The sequence below is a fragment of the Gopherus flavomarginatus genome, chromosome 1 (assembly GCF_025201925.1).
Source record: "Gopherus flavomarginatus isolate rGopFla2 chromosome 1, rGopFla2.mat.asm, whole genome shotgun sequence".
Classification (NCBI taxonomy): Eukaryota; Metazoa; Chordata; order Testudines; family Testudinidae; genus Gopherus; species Gopherus flavomarginatus.
In genome coordinates this window covers 235172820-235187684 of record NC_066617.1, presented here as the reverse complement: position 1 = coordinate 235187684, position 14865 = coordinate 235172820, and the positions used below count along the sequence as shown (strand labels likewise).

The window sequence follows — 14865 nt, the reverse complement described above, 5'->3', positions numbered from 1 at the left end:
GGGATGCCATGATTGTGACCATCTTCAAGAAAGGAGACAAATCAGACTGTGGAAACTATAGAGCAATCATCCCATTGTCCACCTCTGGAAAGATCCTTGCCAAAATTCTCCTCAACTGACAGTTTCCCATTGCTGAGGAAACCCTTCCAGAATCATAATGTTGATTCAGACCATTTTGGAGTACCAGCAACATGATCTTGACTACCCGCCAACTTCAGGAAAGGTGCTGCAAACAACACTGACCTCTAGTCAGGGCCTTCATCAATCTCATGACAGCATTCGACTCCATCAATCATGAGGTCCTGTGGAGAATGCTCCTCAAATTTGGATGCCTGCCAAAATTTGTTGCCATCCCCCAACTCTTCCATGACAACATATCTGTGATGGTCATCAGCAATGGATCCAAAATGGACCCTTTCTTAGTCAAGACAGGAGTCAAGCAAGTCTGTGTCATCACTCCAACCCTTCTCCATCTTTCATCACTGACAAGCTCCCCTGCAGACTTGACATCCAGTACAGAATGGATGGCAAGCTATTCAGCCTCAATCCTAGACAAAGATTTTGACTAAATCAGTCACTGTAGTCCAATATGTGGATGACTGTGCTCTGTGCGCCCACTCACAATATCTTAAAAAAAAACAAGTCAACATTATCTCTGAGGCCTATAACCAGCGAGGCCTCACACTCAACAGCAACAAAACTAAAACAATGAGGAGTCCGGTGGCACCTTAAAGATTAACAGATTTATTTGGACATAAGCTTTCACGGTTAAAAAATCCCATTTCTTCAGATGGGTTTTTTACCCACAAAAGCTTATGCTCAAATAAATCTGTTAGTCTTTAATGTGCCACTGGACTCTTTGTCGTTTTTGTGGATACAGAATAACATGGCTACACTTCTGATACTTAACAAAACTAAAGTGCTCCACCAATAAGCTCCAAACCACCATCAATGGTGCCTCCACTATATCTTCCAAAATAAGAGGGATGACCGACGCACCAACCTCAGCATTTTGTCCCAAGCCAAAACCTCCTGCATTGAAGCTATGTTGGGCTGGTCATGTTCTTTGAATGCCAAACAATTGGCTCTTAAAGCAGGTCATGTTCTCACAACTGGGTCAAAGCCAATGGATGAGGAGAAGGCAAAAAAAGCACTTCAAAGAACCCTCAAAGCCAACATGAAGAAGTGCAACATCGACATAAACTCATAGGAAACCCAAGCCTTCATCCGACAAAAATGGAGAAGGATCTTGAGGAAAGGAGCCCAACATTTTGAAACCCAACAAAGAGAACAGGAATTGGAGAAATGAGAAAGGAAGAAAGAACACGCTGCAGCCCAACTCAACAGTCTAGATTCTCACCATCCACCAGGAAATGTCTGTTCCAACTTTGGTAAGATCTGTGGATCCCAGAATGGTCTCATTAGTTACCTGCAGATCCACCGATCACAACTGGCTATCATTTTATGGAAGATAATCATCCTCGAATTTCGAGGGATCACTGATCATAGATCTATCATCGGACCTATGAACCGGTACAATAGCTGAGGATCTGCCTCAAAGACAAGAAAATAAAGTGTGAAGGTTCAAGTGAGACAGATGGAAAAGTAAGACCTTTGAGAATTTTATTGAAGAATCTGATGCTAGTAGCTCTATTCCAGCCAAGGGGACGGAAAATCAATTTTTTCCCATCAGAGCACATGATTAAATCAAATATATTTAATATGTAAATAGTTTGGTAGCGATTTCTGATGCATTCATTTTGGTTATGTCAGGCATAAGGCATTCTGGAAATATTTGCAACTACTTAGGGACTCAGCACACTAAGAAAGCTTTGGAAATCTTAACCTTAACATTCTCCAGTCCACTAACAATAAATAATAATGTTTTTCATTTATGTAGCACTTTATTTAATTTCTGTATAGTGCTTTGAGAATAGAAGTAATCCTCAAAGCATTCCCCAGAAATAGGTAAGTATTATTATCCCCAAGCAAAATTTACTCATTCTCCTCACTGTAGTGCTTTGAAGATTAATTAGCTAATATCTGCACAGTGCTTTGAAAGTATAGTGCTATCTACAATGAAATATCGTTTAGTATTCTAACCTGCGGTTAGAAGGTGCTTAAACCACAAAGCAACCCCCATGCCCATCCAGCTATTATCTAGCCTTCAGCATATATCAGAGGTCGGCAACCTTTCAGAAGCGGTGTGCCAAGTATTCATTTATTCCCTCTAATTTAAGGTTTCGTGTGCCGATAATACATATTAAAGTTTTTAGAAGGTCTCTCTCTCTCTAAGTCTAAACTATTGTTGTATGTAAAGTAAACACGTTTTTAAAAATGTTTAAGAAGCTTCATTTAAAATTAAATTAAAATGCAGATCTTATCAGTTTAGTGCAGTGGTTCCTAACCTGGGATGCACGCACCCCCTTGGGCAGGGCCAGTGCAAGGATATTTTGCCACCTAGGCAAAACTTCCACCTTGCCCATCAGTTCATTGAGGGGCAAATCCCCAATGAGCCTTTATAGACCCCAGAGGCCAGCCATGCCCAGGGGCTGCTTCCCAGACCAGGTTCCTCCCTCACCGCCCCCTGAACTGCCCTGGAGGGTGCACAGCCCCCCTGCGAGCCCTCCCAACCCCACCCAGGTGGTCCTCGCTCCGAGTCCACTCACTGGCTTTGTCGGGCTTGGGCCACTGCAGCAGCTCGGCAGGGAGGAGCCACCTTCTGGAGGCACCAGAGAGCCAGTGCGTCCTGCTTGCGGCAGCAGAGAGCCCCAGCCATGGCGGAGCCGGCGTGGTGCAGGGGGCAGCAGCCCTGCAAAGGTGGCGGTGGCACTGCTAGCGGGGAGCAGTTGCGCCCTCCCACTCCTCCTGCCCAGGCTGTGGCCCGGTGCCCCCCCGGGGGTGCCTGTAGGCTGCAGTGGATGTATGTGGGTACCAGCCCCCATGCGCCCCCTGACTCCCCCCTCGCCTAGGGTTACCATATTTCAACAATCAAAAAAGAGGGGAGAGACCTGCCCTAGCCCCCATCCACTCCCTCCCACTTCCCACCCCGATTGCCCCGGTCAGAAACCCCCTCACACTCCTTGTCCCCTGACTGCCCCTTCCTGGAACCCCACCCCCTACCTAAGCCTCCCTGCTCCTTGTCCCCTGACTGCACCCTCCTGAGACCCTCCCACCCTAACTGCCCCCCTAGGAACGGACCTCCTACCTGTCCCCTGACCGCCCCAACCCTTATGAACACCTCCATCCCCAGACAGGCCCGCGGGGACTCCCATGCCCCATCCAACCACTCCCCACCCCCTGACAGGACCCCCAGAACTCCCAATCCATCCAACTCTCCCCCTGCTACCTGACTGCCCCCCGGGACTTCCCTTACCAGGCCCATGCTGGTGAGTCGCTGGCTCCACATGGAGTGCTGAGGCAGTGGGGGAGCTGCGGGAGGGGGAGCTGCGGGAGGGGCAGCGGCTGCTCACACTTCCAGGAGCCGCAGAACCCGAGTGCGGTGAGCGGGGTGTCGGGGGGCGCGCCTGCCCGGGCTGCAGACTGGTGCCCCCCGGGGAGGGGCTCCTGCAGTGGATGCATGCTGGCAGTGGGCCCCGTGCGCCCTCTGGCTCGTCCCTCGCTGCACTCAGGCTCTGCAGCTCCTGGAAGTGTGAGCTGCCGCCGCCCCTCCCGCAACAGGCTCAGGGCCCCGTGCCCCGGAGGCTCACACTCCTGGGAGCTGCAGAACGAGCATGGTGAGGGGGGAGCCAAGGGGCATGCCTGCCACCAGTATGGGGTCCTGGCCGCAGGCCCTGCTTCACCCAGCCAGCTGCGCGTGCTGAGCGGGGTCGCCAGCCGGGACCCCAGCTGGCAGCCATGTGCCAGGCAAAATCGGCACATGTGCCAAATGCCATAGGTTGCTGACCCCTGGCATATATTATCAACATTTTATTTCTATTCTCCCTTTGTCTATGATGTATTAATTTATATAATTTTAAAAGCTAAATTAAAAGAATACTAGGGTTGCAAGGTGAAGTACTTAAAAAATCAGGAAATGACAAAATAAAGTATGCCTGCTTAATTTTATTCCCATGTGCTCATGCATTATGAGAGTCATTAATTATACCACCACTTTTTTGCAGAATTCCTGCCTCAATGAGTGTGCAGGTCAGAAGGAGCACACAAATTAATCATTTGTTCAATATTTGTTATTTTGCATCTTTCTGCCTCATTCACTACCCAATTCTATGTTGTTCACTGTCCAACAATGCATGCTAAGGTCAACATTTTGAAAAATAAGAGACTAAGCCAGGCTGACTAGTCTATATTAATAAGTGATCTTTTTTATCAAAAGTGCTTTATCAAAGTCAGCTGCAATTATAGTCAATTGGTGCTGTTGGGTTTTTGGCATTTTTGAAAATCAGGTCACCTATGTATGAGTCCGTGGTTCTGAACCAAACCCACTGCAGTCAACTGGAGCCTTTCTATTGAAGTCAATGGAATTTGGACTAGGCTGTAAATAAGGTTTTAGGAACCTAACTTCAGGCTCCTGTTTTTGGAAACATGGGAAATTTATGCCTAAAAAGTGAACGTTAGACAAAATTATAAGCATCTGAAAAAATTCTGCAGACTACAAAGTTGCTTAAGCAACTTTATCTCTAGGTATCTGTGACACAGCATATCAGCCCCACACTGACGAGGCAAGGATTCAGGAGCTGCTCTGGACACAGGAAGCCTCCTCAGCTCTGTTGGCAATGCTCCCACTGGAGGGAGCATTCAAAAGGGCATGGCTCAATCTGGGCTGAACAAGAAGGAGAAAGTTGTGTACAGCAGCCTCCTGTCGAGAAGCCACCAGAACTCCAAACAGCCAGGACTGGGCCTCGCAGCCAAGGCACCGAGAGCTGAGAGTGGCGACTTGCTACTGCCAGGGGAAAGGGTTCCAGAGACAGACCAGAGAGGAGCTCGCGAGGGACCCCAAGACCTATTTATGGTGATGACAGAGACTAGAAAAAGGGTAGGAAGTGACTCACGGAACATGCATGAGAGTACAAGAGCATAGGCCATGCATAAGTCTACTGTTTTGAATGGCCCTGGGTTGGAACCCAGTGAAATAGGGTGGGCCCGGGTTCCAGGATGTTTGGGCTGACACTGGCCAGCCATAGGTGTTTTATTACAATGTAGACATACCCTAAGGGTCACATTCTGCTACTCTTACTCAGTTTGAGTAGTACTTTACTCCTCTTAGGGAAATCAATAGGTCTTTTTGAGATGATATTGTGGTTAGAAGTTGATAGGTGTTTGGCTGTGTGCGTGTGTTCCCTCTGTGTGCCACCACAGCCCTGAGCAGACAGCTTGCACGGAAGACCTTGAGCGAACCACCCAATGAACACAAGAGCTTTTAAGGAACGAAGGCACTCAGCCTGGTTTATTGTCGACAAAGCATGGCACTAGTATCCCCCAGACTCTGCCAGACCACTAATACATGTATGACCGTAACAATGGACCAGCTCAGTGAACGATGGGACTTTCCATTCCTCCCTAAGGCCAGAGGACGATACTCTGAGATACATCTTTATACCTCGATATGAACAAGTTAGTACTGCCCCCTGACGTCACTAGTTATCACCCATCATCTTGTATATGTTGGTTCGATCAAAATGTCTCTATTATGTACTGTCATCCTGACCATATCTTTTAGGAAGGGTCAGTGCATTCCTGTTATTCTTGGGGAATGTTTTTGTACCATCCTTGATATTGGGATATTCTGGTACCACTTGATATCGGGATGTGTTTGCGTAAGTACTCTGTCCCTAGCACTTCTTAGGAATGTGTATTTCTGCAATATCAGCCTTGTTCTTGCCAAATTTTGTTAGCAGGTCCTGACTCATACCAAGCCTCTAATACAAGGGCTTATGTCTTAGGCTCTCTTCCTACTACAGATAATTTTTTCACATCTAAGCTCATAGATTATATAGGATATCACAATCAAGCCTGAAGGGACTTGCCCAAGATCCTCCAGCAAGTCAGTAGTATAGCTGGGGTTAAAGTCCAGGAGTGCTTGGTTATCTGGAGTTTAGGTCATTACACTATTCAGCTTTAGCACAGCCCTCCATTATATGAAATTAATTTTTAATTAAAATAATATACAGTAAAATGATAACAGCATTAGTACCTGCCATGTTATGTTACTGAGAAAACAAACTTTCTACTATTATATGATATGATAGAATTATTCCCATCATAATAAGTTTCAAGCAATTCTAAAACAAGAATATGATCCTACCACTCCTATTATTCTTATGCAAGGTCTGTATGAATAAGCCACATGACAAGTCTTTCTCAGTAGGTCATATGCAAAGAAACTTGAAGAAAAGGAAGAGGTGCTTTTTTCTTTTATGAGCACAGAGTTTTACAGAGCCTTTCACTTATTTTAATTCTTAACTGTTTTCAACAAAGGAAATATTCTCTGTCCCTTATGGGGCTACTGAGTAAAGAAATAAACCCATTTATTTGGTATCTTTCTTTTTCTATAAGATATGTGTTTCTTGTCCATTTATGGAAGAAAACAGGGTTTGTTCTACAACAAAGAGCTATTTTCATCCAGTGCAGAGGGAATTTATCTGGGAGATAAATATCATACCCATGGCTTATTCAACACAGAAGAAGATGATAAATCTGTAATTGAAGGATATGTGATTTTTAAAAATATGGAAACAATTTAATATTTCTCTATAGGAGCTGTAAGCACGGTAATTTTAATTTAATGGACTATTACTAAACAAGTAAATTTATTTGTAAAAAAAAAAATAGGGTGGATTTACTTGAAGTGCAGTCCTACTCTGAAAAATGGCTACAAATGGTTTCATGAAGCAAGTTTGTTGTCTTATGGATTTCCATACCAAATTTGCTCATTAAAAATTATTCTGTCTCTATATGCCAGCCCTGAATACCCAGCCAGGGACCAAAAGTCTTGTGATTTGTAGATCATCACTTAGAATAAAGATTCTGAAATCAAAAGTTAATTAACAATTTGGTTGACAATGCATGAAAGAGAATAGAGTCTGCCACACTTTTCCATAGCTGTACTGTGTTTGGAGCCAGAAACTTTTCTATTGGTCACTAAAAAAAAAAAGCAGATTTGCACAGTCATTTTTCTGACCTTAATTGCACTTTAATAAATCCTCCTTGCAATGTTTATTTAGATTAATACTGTTGAAATGCAAAGTCCCCACGTAGTAGCTTTCAAAGCTCTGCCAGCTGTAACACAGATGGAAGGTGAATATTTTCATCTAGAAGGTCATGGGCTAAAGTTTTTGGGATGTGGGGCATAAAGCCATTAAAAAAATTGAAACTCTGAGCCACAGATGTCCCCAGGCTGCTTCTCCTTCTTCCCTCCACCAACACAGCCTCAGAACCCGAACTCGTTGCGTGGCCAACTTACATTCTGCACACTCTTTTGGCCTACATTGTTCTATGTTTATATTGTGTTGAGTCTAGTCCCCCCACTCTGTGCCTATTAACCTGGCACACTTTCAGACTTTCCTTTTACACTGTAGAATAGCTGTTAAGCAGATAACTGTATTTAATGCCTTTTGCTATGATCTTTCACATGTTCTGTTGAAAACTGCCCCTCAGCAATGCTAGCTTGAAATTGTTCCCTTTGGTCTGGAGGAAGGTGTTTAAGAAAAGAACCAAATTTTGCATAATTGCAGATCAGTGCCTGCTAATTCATGATATGGAATTGTAGGGTTGCCGATGAGTAAGATTTTCTCTATAGAAGATCTAGGAACTTCTGGTGTCTGTCATTTGGAGTGGACTTATATCATTGTTGTTTTCCCTGTTTGTTCACTGCATCAACTACCAGAGAGTTGGGTGGAGGGTGAGAAAATAGGAAGTTAGAGTCCTTGGTGGGATCATAATACATTTCATTGGCTCTCTTACATTTAGAAGTTATTGTGGCCCAGGCTTGCCAATGGTTTTCGCAGGTTTCATCAGGGCCTCATTGATAGGAAGGGTAACTTTGGATGGTGTCACAAAGTAAACATGGTCCAACAGTTTGTTGAGATTCTTTGACATACTCTAACATATATCGTCCTCATCACTGCATGAGGCTTCCTCTTCCATCTATGGCTGACAGCTTTTCAAACTGCCGAAAATCCATTGGCCATAGACGGAAGAGGAGGCCTCATACAGTGATGAGGAAGATATGGTAGTCTGAGGGGTAGCTTTTATCTGCCCTGGCCTCCAGATGCTCAAATGTTTCCTCCTGTTGCTGAGGAGGAAAAGCTTGAATTTCCCTAACATCTAGGAGAGTGTTGCACCGAGATGCTACAGAGCCTCAGACTGGGAGTACAGAGGAGTTCGCCTGACCTGGTTTCAAAATGGCCCAAAGGGAGTGCTTCATCATTAACAGTTGCAGCTTGATTCTCCAGATCTTCTATGCCCTGGATCTGAGGGCTAAACTCACTTCTGTGAGATATGCAACTCCCCTAAGCAGCAAATGCACTTAGTGTGTCTGCTGCTGACCAGGATCACCTGTCTATATGTGAGGCAGAGTTTAAATCCCGGCAAATAGTGTATGGCCCTCCTAGGGAGGATTTCCCTGGAGGAAATAAAACAATCTTCCAAATAGCTCCCTTTTATGGACCCAGCCACCCAGTTAGCTATAAAACCCCTGCGAATAGCTATTCTCTACTTGCTTTACCTGTAAAGTGTTAAAAGAAGTGAGTTGGCATCTGGCCAAAAGAGCCAATGGGAAGGCTAGAACTTTTAAAAATTGAAACAAGACTCCTCTTTGTCTGCCTGTGGTTGCTCTTGGAAAGAAGCAGACAGAAACTTGGAAGGAAACTTGGGCCAGGTATGAAAAATTATCGGTATCATACCTAGAAACTACTCAAGTGAAATCCCAGATATGTAAGTAGACCAGGAAATGTCTAGGAAGATGCAATTAGGTTTATCTCTTTTTATTTCTTTAAGGCTTGTGGACTCCTCTGTATGAAGCCCAAATGCTTTTGTTTTGCTTGCAACCTTTAAGCTGGACATCAAGAATGTTCTTCTTGATGCTTAATTCTTGAAACTTGTTTTTTTTAATCTAGAAATAGCCTGAGTTTCCAGATATATTTTCTTTTTGTTTTTAATAAAATTTACCTTTTTTAAGAAAAGGATTGGATTTTTGTGTCCTAAGAGGTTTGTGCACATGTTGTTTAATTAGCTGGTGGCAACAGCTGATTTCCTTTGTTTTTCTTCTCAGCACTTCCCTGTAGTGGGGATGAAAGGGCTTGAGGGTACCCCACAGGAAGGAATTCCTAAGTGCGCCTTCCCGAGTTTTGCACTTGGGTGGTGGCAACATCTACTCCTTCAAGGTCAGAGAAAAGCCATAACCTTGGGAGTTTAATACAAGCCTGGAGTGGCCAATATTAATTTTTAGAATCCTTGCAGGCCCCCACCTTCTGCACTCGAAGTGCCAGAGTGGGGAATCAGCCTTAACAGGGGCCAACTTTTGTAACTGAGGGCAATAGTGGGACTAATGTTGTGAATTGACAGGGTCACAGTGTAAAGTAGTTGACGAAACAGGAGTAAGACTATAGTCACAGAATTATTATTTTTAGATTGGAGGAGTGTCCAAAGTGTGCTAGGAATTTTCCCAAACTCAAAGGTGGGCAAAGTTCCTCTTCCAAAGAGTCCATAACACATTAGGGACTTCCGCACTGCCACTGATTTTAAGTGGAAGACATTCAAATACTACGGTGATCAGTGGCAGTATAAAACCCAAGGACACATAGAGCACCATCTCTCGTAACGGGTAATATGAAATGTCAAAGCTGTGTACAGTACTGCATCAAGACAAATTGCAGTACAAGAAAATATTTCAGTTGTGTTCACAATAAGGAGGAGCCTTGCTGCTCCAGATGACTTTAAGAGGAATACAAATTACAACTCTAAAACAGCTCTCAGCTCATTATAAACAAAAACTAAAACTTGTAACTGTCTGCTGGCTGGCACTGACTGAATAATAATAATAAAAAAGGTTTTACAAATCTTATGACTAGAAATTATATTATATTAAAATATAAATGAAAGCAGTGTTTAAAGTGACTCTCAGTTTGATCATAAGAAGATACTTAAAATATACTGAATTGATGAACACACTTATTATGTCTCCAAGTTTGTTTCAGTTCTGTGGTTTCTAGAATGAGGCTGATCTGAATACAGTTCGCTCTCTCCCTTGGAAAATCCCACAGCAGGGGTTCAGGTGGAGAAGAAAACTCCATGAGGTTTCCCTTGCAGATTTTCCTCAAATTCTTCTCTTCATGAACAGGGTTTGCTGTGAGAGAGTCTCCAAACTCTCTGGATCTTGAGAGATCTGCCAGAGGTTAGAGATTGCTTCCAAGAGCAGTTCCAATCCTCCCTTTTCTCCCTGCCTGTGGCTGCAGAGTTTCATTGGCAGAGACCCCCTCATCTGCTGTTGCTTTTGGCATCTCCCCTTAAAGAAAGAGCTTTATAGGAAAGATAATACAGCATCAGGCTCATTCCCCGCTGGTCTGATGCACATCCCACAAAACTCACCCTATTCCTTCCCTAGGTACAGATTCCTTCAGAGCTCCCTTGGGCATGGGACCCAATGAGATGGTAGTGCTTGCTGCAGGCAAGGGGGATTCATGTACAGAAGACCCCTTCTGTACACAGGTCTGGGGACACATTACAAACCCTGGCAATTTAGATATTATTCTTATGTACACTTGTTGGCATTTATTCTCTTTATCAGCATTTCATTTCAGTCATCCGTAGCATCCATCATATTAATAATGCACAAACATTATAGAATCATAGAACTGGAAGGGACCTCGAGAGGTCATCTAGCTAGTCCCCTGCACTCAAGTATTACCTAGACCATCCCTGACAGGTGTTTGTCCAACCTGCTCTTAAAAATCCCCAATGATGGAGATTCCACAACCTCCCTAGGCAATTTATTCCAGTGCTTAACCACTCTGACAGTTAGGAAGCTTTTCCTAATGTCCAGTGGCAGCTCCAAGCACCAGCGCTCCAAGCATGTGCCTGGGGCAGCAAGCCGCGGGGGGCACCCTGCCGGTCCCTGTGAGGGTGGCAGTCAGGCAGCCTTCTGTGGCTTGTCTGTGGGAGGTCTGCTGGTTGCGCGGATTCAGCGGCAATTCGGTGGTGGGTACACCGAATCCGCGGGACTGGCGGACCTCCCGCCCGCAAGCCACCGAAGGCAGCCTGCCTGCCGTGCTTGGGGCAGCAAAAAAGCTAGAGCTGCCCCTGGTAATGTCGAACCTAAACGGCCCCTGCTGCAATTTAAGCCACTTGCTTCTTGTCCTATCCTCAGAGGTTAAGAAGAACAATTTTTCTCCCCCCTCTTTGTAACAACCTTTTATGTACTTGAAAACTGTTATCATGGCCCCTCTCAGTCTTCTCTTCTCCAGACTAAACAAACCCAATTTTTTTAATCTTCCTTCACAGGTCATGATTCTAGACCTTTAATCATTTTTGTTGCTCTTCTCTGGACTTTTTCTAATTTGTCTACATCTTTCCTGAAATGTGGTGCCCAGAACTGGACACAATATTCCAGTTGAGGCCTAATCAACACAGAGTAGAGCGAAAGACTTACTTCTCGTGTCTTGCTTACAATACTCTTATTATCTCTTATAGGGTTTTTTTTGATATACAGAAATCTGTATATGGATCACACACACCTCATGAAAGCTTCCAAATTCTGGTGCATTTGCTGTTGGAATTGCTGTGGGCCATCTTTATCCTGAGGCTTTCAACTGTATTTTCACTTTACAGTACTAAAATAATTGTTGGAAAAATGACCGCACTGAGGTAATGCTAATTTCTGATTAGTTTGATAATACGGAAAAAGTTACTTCACAGACAATGTCACTGACATATATAATTCAAAAATATAAAGGAAAAAAAGGTCTCTCTTCTACCAGATCTTTTCAATAAATAAATCCATCTGTAGTCATCTTATCTTCGCTAATCAGCATTTACAGACTGAATTCAGACTTATAGCACCAACTAAAGCTCCTCCGCTAAAACTGTCCAATGAAGAAACTTCAGAAATTACTCATATACAAGGGATGCAAGAGAAATCCTCTCCAGGAATATTTAATTTATGTATTTAAGACAGATGTTTAGAAGTCACATACAAAGGTGATAGAAATAAAATTGGTATTTCAGCTAAATTACAAAGCATAATATGCACTTCAAAGTGGGAGATCTTGGCAATCAGTAAAGCAGAATATGTAGAAGAGTAGTCAAAATGCTTCTATAGATGGAGATGCCAGTGTTATTAATACAACTTCACAGGTTTCCCAAGTGTAGTATATTTATTTTTGTTTTATTCTTTGGCTTTGAAGATAAAGAAGAGAACTATAACAAACAATAGTAATTGAATAAGAAGGTCACTACAAAAAGGTCACCACACAACTATATGGATCACTTTGCAAGGACTGAGTCCACAGAGATTAATATGTCTATGATCTCAGCCCTTTCTCAGATTGTTAACTTTATGCATGACTAGTATCACCGATTACTGACAGACAGCATGTAAATATAAGCGTGTGTGCATATTTTTGCAGGATCAGGCCTACATCAAAAACAAAAGACATTTCCTCTGACTGCCTAAGTCTTGGAAGACAGGGAATGAAGAAACATAGCTCTCTCATCTGCTGTATGGCCAACACCAAAGCTTTAAAAAAAACAACAACCCACAAATCATCACTTAAAAAAGAAATAAAAATCCCTAAACCATACTTTGGAATCCTTGTAATTTGCCTTCTGCCTTTCGGATGCATTCAATTCATGTTTTCAAGCTTTTCTCCACAACCACTGATTTTTTTTTAAATGAAAGTTGAGATTCTTGTGTAAAATTCTAATAATGAAACACTAAATTTATTTTCGTTACCTTGTATCAATTGTAGATGTAGAAAATCTACCTTAAGTATTGTTAAGGAATGATGTTGGAGAGGATTTCTCGTGATTATCACGAGACAATTTCTAAAGTCAGTGGGCTCCATGCAGTTATAAAAGGTAGGTGTGCAGGGATCACTGCAGGATTAGGATGTACATGAGCACTGACCCACAAAATCCAACCTCTAAGTGAATAATAGGCAGATCCAGAATTCATGGTCATGATATAAGCTCATGCAATTCAGTTTCACAAAATGGTGAATAAACCTGTTGTATGGAAACCTGGATCATCATACGTCTATCTACATGTATATTTGGAGCATCAGTAAGATCTCTTCCTGCAGTAGCATGCCCACTGTGAGGTAAAAATAGTTCATAGAAGTCATTTTTGAAAGCTAGCAGTCCCACTCTCACAGCATACCCTGTATTTTATTATCTACATAAGTGTTCTCATGACCCTGTCAAAAAGGCCCTCTGACATCTCTATCCATTCTGTAGTTGTACGGTGCCTCGTGCAATACGGTCCTGGTTGATGACTGGTGCTCCAAGGCAATACCAAAGCACAAATAATAGATAATAATTAGAAAGACAAAGGTTCCCCTTCAGGCAATGAGGCAGAAGACATTTCTCATTGTGAATAGATAAACAGAAAGAGCTTTGGATCTAAAATGCTGAGTCTGTCTAAAATGCTAAGGCCTGAGGGCTTGACCCTATACAGTGCTGGGAAAAGTGCTGCTTGCATAAACACAAGGTTAAAAAGTGATTAGTGGGACAGGGAGAGCAGAGGAAGTCAATCTGATGAGCACGGCAGACAGTGCTGCTGCTCTGCCTTTGAGTTAGACCTGCCTAATAGTGGGAGTAAGACTTTGGCATGTAGCTAAACACCTCATAGACTCAAAGATTCATAGACTTAAGGTTAGAAGGGACCATTATGGTCATCTAGTCTGACCTCCTGCACAACACAGGCCACAGAATCTCACCCATCCACTCCTGTAAGAAACCCCTAACCTATGTCTGAGTTACTGAAGGCCTCAAATCGTGGTTTAAAGACTTCAAGGTGCAAAGAATCCTCCAGCAAGTGACCCGTGCCCCATGCTGCAGAGGAAGGCGAACCTCCAGGGCCTCTGCCAATCTTCCCTGGAGGAAAATTCCTTCCCGACCCCAAATATGGCGATCAGTTAAACCCTGAGCATGTGGGCAAGACTCACCAGCCAGCACCCAGGAAAGAATTCTCTGTAGTAACTCAGATCCTATCCCATCTAACATCCCATCACAGCCATTGGGCATATTTACCTGCTAGTAATCAAAGATCAATTAATTGCCAAAATTAGGCAATCCCATCATACCATCCCCTCCATAAACTTATCAAGCTTAGTCTTGAAGCCAGATATGTCTTTTGCCCCCACTACTCCCCTTGGAAGGCTCTTCCAGAACTTCACTCCTCTAATAGTTAGAAACCTTCGTCTAATTTCAAGTCTAAACTTCCTAGTGTCCAGTTTATATCCATTTGTTCTTGTGTCCCCATTGGTACTAAGCTTAAATAATTCCTCTCCTGCCCTGAAATTTATCCCTCTGATATATTTATAAAGAGCAATCATATCTCCCCTCAGCCTTCTTTTGGTTAGACTAAACAAGCCAAGCTCTTTGAGTCTCCTTTCATAAGACAGGTTTTCCATTCCTCGGATCATTCTAGTAGCCCTTCTCCCTACCTGTTCCAGTTTGAATTCCTTTTGATGAAGATAATGATGCCCATATCTCCTCAGACAAGCCCATGCTCCCCAGCCTGCCTTTAAAACACTGCATATTAGCAAGCAGAGCTGGCTGGAAAATGGAAATCTAAATTTTCAAGGGAAGGAATTTCCAGGAAAATTCCAACTTAGCAAAACCAAAACTACATTTTTAGCATGCCTGCCTGTCTGAAGGGCTCTTATTAATTTCACTGGTAGCAGA

General features: G+C 43.3%; 1 protein-coding gene across 4 annotated transcripts in view; it reads right to left on the bottom strand.

Annotated features, from left to right (window-relative positions):
* Positions 1–14865, bottom strand: part of ARHGAP6 (Rho GTPase activating protein 6) — a 532224-nt gene that overhangs the window by 62455 nt on the left and 454904 nt on the right. The gene's annotated exons all lie outside the window — the stretch shown is intronic.